At 34.1% G+C, this 9,134-nt stretch overlaps 2 long non-coding RNA genes across 2 annotated transcripts; one reads left to right on the forward strand and one right to left on the reverse strand.

Moving 5' to 3' along the window:
* Positions 1-1,743: 1,743 nt before the first annotated feature.
* Positions 1,744-2,660, forward strand: LOC145239181 (uncharacterized). Its single transcript, XR_013862240.1, has 2 exons — positions 1,744-2,071; positions 2,128-2,660. It is a non-coding gene; the product is annotated as an uncharacterized LOC145239181 (long non-coding RNA).
* On the reverse strand, positions 2,366-3,319 carry LOC145239180 (uncharacterized). Its single transcript, XR_013862239.1, has 2 exons — positions 2,970-3,319; positions 2,366-2,578 (listed from the first exon to the last, which is right to left on the reverse strand). It is a non-coding gene; the product is annotated as an uncharacterized LOC145239180 (long non-coding RNA).
* Between the last annotated feature and the right edge of the window lie 5,815 nt (positions 3,320-9,134).

Below are 9,134 nucleotides of genomic sequence, written 5' to 3' on the forward strand. Positions count from 1 at the left end.
CCTTTTTTAAATGTTATTTTCTCTAGGAATAATTGACGAAGCAACAGTGCTTCCTAATCAAAATCAGTCAACAAAGTTGTTAAACGATATATATTTCACCCCAAAGGGGCATCTTCAGTCGTTCTGTGAAACAACGGGTGTAAAAGTAAGACAAACCAAGCAATGAACTAAATACATATTAAACACACCAAAGAGAAACGGCAGCCTGCTACAAGCCCTTGCTAACTATGCAAGATCTGCAACAGAACTGCGTCTAAGCTACACGAAAGGCACACACTGCAACAAGCGATAAGGGAACAGTGCAACCAGATAAAAAAGGAGGAAAAGCGGAGAGACGAGATAACCGTCTAGTCCAGGGGCAACGAAAAAACTCTGGAGTGAACACAAACAAACAACCCAGTCCAAATGAAATATCAAATAAAATCGATAAAAACCAGTAAAAGAAATAAAAAAATATATAATTCACATATAATTTAAAATATAATCAGTGATCGTCGACAAAAAAGATGCCCACTACTTGCGGGATAGATCCTGTACCAAACAATAAATGTTATTTTCTCTAGGTGTTATTCATGACGACTTGAACCAAAGAGTATAGAAAACATGAGTGGAACCTCTGACGTAACAATGGACTTTTTTGGGTTTTCCTTCGTCCTGCGTCACGGTTCAGTGCATAGAAGTTTGTTCAACATTTTGTATTAGTTTGCTATAGATAAGTACGCAAAACGAGCCATGTGTTTGTAATTGTCATCGCATGTTTCGAATTTAGTGCGAGAGGTAGAAAAAAATGTCAATAGCAGTATGGTGGTACTAAATGTAGTTTAGTTTCGTTTATTCGCACTCTTTTACGGACGAGATGGCGAAAAACCTTGATTTCACTTATAGTCAGCCACTGCTGATTCCAATGCATACACGCTTGCATATTAAAGAAGCAAAAAGACTCAATCCATATAACGAAACTGAAAAAAATGGTTTGTGGATATAAAGCGAATTAGGTCTTTGCTTAAGTTTTTACGAAAAAAATGCAAACTTTCGTGCAAAATGACTTTCATAAATATTTTTTACAATCTTTCTGCAATTCTGCAACCCGCAAAGGTAAGTGTTTTTTTACCATTCTTGAACTTTCATTGCCTGCCAGGCAGTCTGATGAGCTCTAACAGGGCGAAAAAGTTCAATTACTTTAATTTTTCATTAAACGTGTCTAAACTCTGTTGTATGCCACATTGTGATATAGGCCTATTTAATGTTACTTGCAAAAGATAAAAATTTATCTCAGTTTCTAAACACAAAAATATTGTACATACATATGGGTTGGACCAACAGATTTAAAGCTGCTCAAAAAAGAGTGGATTTGTGAATCTCACAGCTGTCAGACACTGAAGTTTGTATTTGTTTTTTAACCATTTAATTGTTTATGTTTTTTGATTTATTTCTTAAAGGGCCCCGGCAGCGGCGATGTGACTTTTTCTACATTTTAGATATTTAGAATTGCCAAAAATCAGGGATTCCGAATCACTAATTTTTTTTGTCCTATGATTTCTCGTTTTCGAGATATTCAATCAAACAATGAGCTCTCGATCGACACCTTGGTTTGATATGTAGCAGCGATTGTTACGTCACCTCGCACCAACTTCTAACAATGGCGTTGGTCAGCTGTTGTTTTTAATGCTTGTTTTAGCTTTGATGCGTACATTTTTTTATTGTTTGCAACTGATAAAATTAACGTAGTATACGTAGTTGACAGTTAAGCAACAAATAACAACTGTTTGCTTAAAAAGGTAGGTGTTTTGTTGTTGACAAAAGGTATTTTCCACGTAACAGAATTATTGTAGGTGTTTATGTACTAACTATGTGATAATGGAGGAGAGAAAATCATGCGTTTGCTGCCATGAAATTAGTAAGTGCAACAGCAGTTAGCCAAGTTCAACGAATATTCCGAGTCGAATCTGCTTTGTATAAAAGTATATCCTGGATTTGAATCTACATGTCTCAACGTGTATTAGAAGCAGCATGTTATCGATTTAAACGTCAATTGGGAAATCATGATGAGGGTAATTAACACCCGTCACGAGTAAGTTTTACTGTACTAACTACTAACATGCAACCAGCAATCTCTATGCGTTACAGGTATACTGCCTACAGAAAATTTGTTGAATGGTGCTGGGGAAGACTTCAGAGTTACGTTGCCAGACTGACAGCCACTTGTCAACTATAAGTTGTGAATTCCCTTGTGATGTTGCTGCACAACAATACATGTGGTTGCATATGCTTTTCACCCAAGGTCCCAACTCTTTGCAACATGCTTTGTTAGAAAGTGCTGTCAGTTTCTTTTGGATTTCTGAATTGAAAACCATAAACACAAATATACCGGTGTATGCTCATCTTTTATTTCTATCATACTTGTAGCTACATGCCAAACATAATGTTTTGTTTCTGATGGTTCTTCACTAATGTATTTAATGATTTGTGGATGCCTGTCAGTCACAAAGGCTTTAATAAACAATCCTTTGCTTGTGATGTTTTCAATGCATCCCAAGAATCCTTTTTCCATATCATTGCTGTTTGCCACTTCATTGCTCTAGAAAATATTATGAAATTACCATCTGAATACATTAACAAGGTTAATAGCAACAATTTTATTGTTGCAAAGATCCATCATCCATCATTGTGTATGTACTAAATTTAGCTGAGTGTCCAGGGAAATCTGCAGTTAATTTACTTCTGGTACACCATTTAAGAGGTAAAGAAGTTTTCCTTTACACACAATGTATTTTGGTTCATAGCTTAGATTGGGTGGTTCCGAAATGAAAATGTATTGATATTATCACACCTTTTTTTCATAACCACACTTTTTTGTTATTACCAAGTAAATGGCATGCCAATAAACTAAATTAGTATGACATAATGGTAATATTAAAGACTATAATGTTAAATGAGATTATGTCAGAAAACAGTTAATTAAAGCATACCATGTGCTACTTTTCTTGCAGCTGCTCTCAATGCCATTTCTTGCTGAAGAAGACTGTTCTAATGAATACATGGAATGGCATTTGGCTTTAACACCAGAACTTTTGCCATACCCCTGTCTGCTGCATTTTATTTGTGAAACATTCATCTGTGAAATGTAGGCTACAAAGAACACTGTATTTCGTTGGTCCCTTTTTTCACGTTAACAAATTTAATCCAAGCTGGCCGCAATCGCTTTATATTTGGAAAGCGAAAAAGTGTCATATTGCTGGCCTTTTTATTTCCTCTTGAATTGCAACCATACAAAGAACACACTGCAGGCATTTTTTCACACTTGAGTATAAAAATGAAAACATTTTAACACCAAAATACCTAAACTAACCTACGTAATTGGCGTCGCAGAACGTTAACAACCACCGACTACAAACAAGCTCCAAACCAAGTTGGTACGAGGTGACGTCACATGGCGTTTGAGCTCAGTGACAAAATATCCGCAAGGTGTCAGTGTTTTTATATTTAAAACATAAATATTTGACTAGTAACATCGATTTTTGTGGTTTTAAATTTGAAATCGTGTTTATAAAAATACGACAAACAACATATTAAAAAATAATTTTCCGGTGCCGGGGCTCTTTAAAAGACAGCAACAAAAAATGGAAACCCATTAACAATAAACAATGTAAAGAAAGTTTTAGACAACTACCAGCACAAAAGAAAGTGATTCAAACTTGCATTTTAAAAGCGTTCAGCAGGCTCTTTAACAGCCTTAAAGGAGTATAACAGTAGTTCAAAGTTAACTTGTACTTAAAAGATGACCGAGTTCAGCACGTGTTTGTTTGTTGTTTATTCTGAACTTGGAGTGAACGCCAGTTTAGAGGAAAAGACAGCCATATTGAGAAGTTGCATATCAGGGATATCACCATGAGGCACTTCCATGAAGTACACTACCAACATGAGTGAGCCGCTGAGTGAAAGCTTAATAGTCTGTGTGGAAATGAGTGCAAACTGGTAAAGTTCAGTGTTTTGTTTTACATAAACATTTTAAACATGCCTTGCTCATATTGTATGTCTTATACTGTATGAGACAAAAGTATCTGTAAAATGAATAAAAAATAAAACAGGATTACCATAGTATATATAAATTTGTTACAAATTGCTGAATAAAAAAACAACCAGTTATCATGCACTCTTGTCATATTTTTTTTGTTTTCATAATCAAAACTGTAAGTCTTAAAAATACAACCTATCAAATTCTTACATGCCTGACAAACTATATAATTGTTGGTTATAAAAATAACACAGTTCTAGAGAGGGAAAGTGCATGGCTTTGTCCGTACTGAACATGTGGTAAATCTATCTTTCTGTTAAATATCTTGTGAAACAAACCACCCTAAAGGAAGTTAAAAAATGTACAAATTGCATTGCAAGGTAACTTCATTTTCTCTAATTTGAAACTACCACATGTGAAGTTTGCCACATTCTTGTCACTTTATAGGCGTAATAAACCACTCTACATAAATGCCTCAACTGAAAAACTTTGTCATAATACCTGAGATGCTTTATTGTAGAAAACCAACCTTGTGACTGTCTTGAAACTTTGTCTTCCTCGTTTCACATTATAGCCATCTTATATCGCAGTTTTTATAGATTTTATAAAAATTCTACAATTATAAGACAAATATAACATCATTCTTCGGCCAACAATTAAATCCTAACGCCTGACGACCGATTATTGCATTTATTATTAACTTGCAGTCTGCTATCAAGTACATACAATTTCAGCAAAAAACGTGCAAAACTTCTATGCACTGAAGCGGAACGGCGTACGAAACTAAATGGTAAGCACTTAATGTAAAGCGGCAGGTCCTGAGTTACCGTTGATACACAAAAATAACAATCAAAATGAAACGCGCTTATGACGTCATAACCACCCTCCCGCATAACTTGTTTAAGCTATTTGCTACTTGCAACAAGGTAAATGATGCGGTTTAAATCATTTTTGCTATATATTTGAACATTTTTTAGTGATTGTTTTATGTAAAATATTAGTATTTATAATTAAAACAAGTATAAACCAACGAGATAGTCCTTGTCGGATATTAAAGTGTAAATAATTAGGCTTTTCAGTGTTTGACATCAGACAAAATTATTAAACAATATATTTCCGTTCGAATGTGTGGCAAATATCAATAATTTAATTGATCAAAGGTTTTTTTCTGTACTTAATGGTGACCAATGTGGGCTCTTTAGCTAAAATCAAAATTCCTAATCTTATCCAATGTGGATTTAATTCAGTAAAATTGCACATAACATTTTGTGCATATTGACTGCATAAGATGTGAATATTTGTTATGGCTTGTTTGAGATTTTTACTGGCCACTTTTAACTTGAATAGCAATGTTACATAAAAAACTGTTGCATTTTTTTATTTTGCAGCAAATTAAAATGCAGTACATAGTTGTTAAAAAATGTTACACAAAATTAAATTACAGTATAGAACACAACAGAATCAAACTTGTAAAAGATAAATTAATGTCTTTCATTTTGCAAATAAGAACATTTGTTCTCGTTGAATGAATGCTGGTACCACCACATGCAATGTTAAACTATTTTGCAATTTACTGTTGGCCAAACATAAAGAAAATAATCCAGAAACTTTCAAAGTTGGTTTCAAATTTCCTAATTAATATGATGTCAATCTTATAATAGCAGTAAAATTTGTAGATTGTTTACTTTTAGGCTTTCTCTTAAAGACTTAAATCAATTCAATTCACCATAGTATACATATCATAAAATGTCTAGTTTGGTTGGCTTGAGTTTTTATGTTTGGGTAAAATAGTGGTAGAGCATATTTGTAGTTCTTGGGTCACATGCAAACAGCAAGCATCCTGACAATGACAAAAACAAAGGAAACATTTCAAAGTAGAACTGATGCCAAAGACTGCAACGTTTGACTGGAACTGTACTTGTCACACTTGTATCACCGATCCTGTGGTTGGATCAATTTGGAGGTTTATCTGAATTGCAAGAATTTTTCATTTTTAAATTGGGAATTGTTTGTTTAAATGTAACAATTTTGCATTTCAAAACTGTATAATAAACCGATTTAGATGTCCTTTATCACTGACTTTTGGTATTTGGCCAAAAGTGCTTTCCTTGTGGAGATTTGATAAGTTGTGGCAATGACAGTTGGTTGGCATCCAGCAGGTATATGATAGGCCTACCATATTCCCATCCCCCAAAAGAAGGACACAATTTTAAAAAGAACATGAAAAAATACTTTAAGGCTCCCCAAAAATAAAAGCTTCCGAAATTAGACGGTATACAATAGTTTGGATAAAGTTTATAACTATTATCACGCCACAACACTAAAATAAGCTTGCATTTTCAAAAAACGTAAAACCTGTGTTCTTCAAAAAATCAGCTGAAGATGTATATTTGGGTGTTTTCAAAGGTATGATTGTCACATTTGTACAACAGCAGCACTCCTGCATGTACAGAAAGGTCTTAAAACAAACATTTTTACTTGAAAATAATGCAGTAATCACAAAAATATTACTTGTAACTTACCACTAGCAGGCTACAATTTAAAATTGTAGAATCGACTACTGTAAGCTGTAATTAGGCGTATCACAGCATTTAAAGAAATGGACTGCGATGTTTTAAGCATAAAATTTCGAAAACCACAAGCAAAAAGGATTTGCTGACTTTTTAAAAATAACTTACCAGCCGTTGCAATACATTTACCTCTAATTTGCTACAGCGAATAACCTCGACAGGGGTCACGCACAAAAAGGATGGCATCTTTAAACACACAACTGACAACTTTCGCTCAATAACTAATTTAGGAGTTTAACCGGGCTCAAAAAACACCATTTTTAGTATTTCGCGCCAAATTCGTTAATTTCTTCTTGACAACGGTAACTCAGGACCTGCCGCTTTACATTAAGTGCTTACCAAACTAAATTGAGCTTAAAGAGCCCCGGCACCGGAAAATTATTTTTTAATATGTTGTTTGTCGTATTTTTATAAACACGATTTCAGAATTAAAACCCTAAAAATCGAAGTTACTAGTCAAATATTTACGTTTCAAATCTAAAAACACTGACACCTTGCGGATATTTTGTCACTGAGCTCAAACGCCATGTGACGTCACCTCGTACCAACTTGGTTTGGAGCACTGATCTCTGTAAACCCTGGATTGCGCTATTGGCCGTCACGGTTGAAGCAAATTGAAGCGTAATGGCGGCTGAAAAGGAAGCCCCAAAAATGCATTGCGGGCAATGGGGAGAGAGTGGAAAAATGACGATAATTTTTGTTTTAGGCATTTTTATAGCGATTTTTGCAGATATGATTTGTAGATTAATAGGACGCATGTATTCCAGTGTGTAATAACCTATAAATATGCGTAGATTGACTGTGATGTGTATTAGTGTATGTGTACTGGATATACGTTATTAAGTTAGTGTTGAAATAAATCATTACTAAGTGGAAATAAACGTTTTATTATGCAATATAAGCAGTGGCGGCTCGTGCCTAAAATTTCTGGGGGTGCTGCTCCAAATTTTATATAGATTAAGCGAGTTTTCTAGCCATTGTTTTGTGTAGAAAAACAAGTGATACAAATCTTAATTAGCAACTCCATTGTGACGTAATTTTTGTTACGCAATAATGTACACGAGTGTAAACAGCAGACGGTATCATTGGGAAATTTTGTTTACTTGCACAACGACGGGCCAAACTCAATAACATGCACTAATAATGTGGCACAAAAACACACGTGACACAGACTCGAAACCAAGCGGTCATAAATACGGTAAAACACACAAAAAATAGTAAACGAATAAAATAGTTATAAATGAGTCGAAAAAGGTCGAAGTATTTCAGTTGGACAACATTAAAAAAATGGTCATGTTTCACTGAAGTAGCTTATAGTCACAGTCAGCGTTTTCAACACAGTCTAAGACACTTCACAGATTATTGCCACTAAAAAAAAACTAGCCATACAGCTTTTTATTGGTATCATAACTGACAAATTTAACAACCACATTAAATTTGTGTCAAAAATCTTTTCTTTGAATTTTATGTACAGACTATAAATTGTCTTTCAGTTTCTTAACTGCTATACCTGCTTTGTTTGCTGGCAAATAGCTTAAATTCCTTTTTTTAGTGCAAAACTCCTTCAAGTATTAAAATTTACAACACTCTCACTTAAATTTAAACCATATTATTAAACCGTGTGCTTCCTTTTTACAACCAAAATGAATGATACAGTTATAGTTTGGGCATGATAATTGATAGCAAATGACAACTAAGAAACTGTTTTTCTATTTAGTGCTAGCACTGCAAGTGCAAGTTTTTGGGAAATAATGGTGTTCCTAAGAAAAGTTTGCATCCTTCCTAAGAAAAGTTTGCATCCTTCAGTGCTGATAAGAACTGTTTTGTCTTTGAAAGACTCATGGAAACAGCAAAAAGGATATTCCATCCTAGTAATTTCACTTGTCAAAACATCATCTAGATTATTTTCAAAGTAATCATTAACATCAGATCTACAGAAACATTTTCATTTCAGTAACTAGCTTTTCTTTGTCAACAATAGGATGCGCTTGGTGGTCACTCTATCATGTGTGTAGAATGCTCATTCTCAAGAAACACTTCCTGTGAAGCAATTTAGCAACTACTGTTTAGAGAAACAGTACATGTCCAATATATTAATACAAATGATTGCACTTGGTTGCAAATACTGTCCACATGGTGTGTTAAGAAACTCAAAGTTTAAATTGTCTTCACTCAGGTATTTCAAAATTCCTGCTGCTTCTACAATTGTTTGTTCTTCATTTGATATTGCCTGAATTTCAGTGAGGCATTTAACTTCACAGTTTTTCTTTGGTAGCATTAAGAGCTAAAACGTATTTCTTGTTGTTGCCTATTCCTGCATGAAATATTTGGAGTAGCAGATCTTTTGTCCCATATTTTCTTAACTTTTAATTCAGTTATTTATTATAAAGATTAAGCGTGACTTTTCAAAGTGTTAGCTGACCATTTTTTTCTTTTTCAAGGTGATAGATACACTTATTTAATTCAATGATAACTGCAAAAACTGAAGCCCACTGACAGTCATCTTAAAAACTCACGACTAACAGTCAAACAATAAATTTAAAGATGGC

The sequence above is a fragment of the Phallusia mammillata genome, chromosome 7 (genome assembly GCF_965637545.1).
Source record: "Phallusia mammillata chromosome 7, kaPhaMamm4.hap1.1, whole genome shotgun sequence".
In the NCBI taxonomy this organism is placed as follows: Eukaryota; Metazoa; Chordata; class Ascidiacea; order Phlebobranchia; family Ascidiidae; genus Phallusia; species Phallusia mammillata.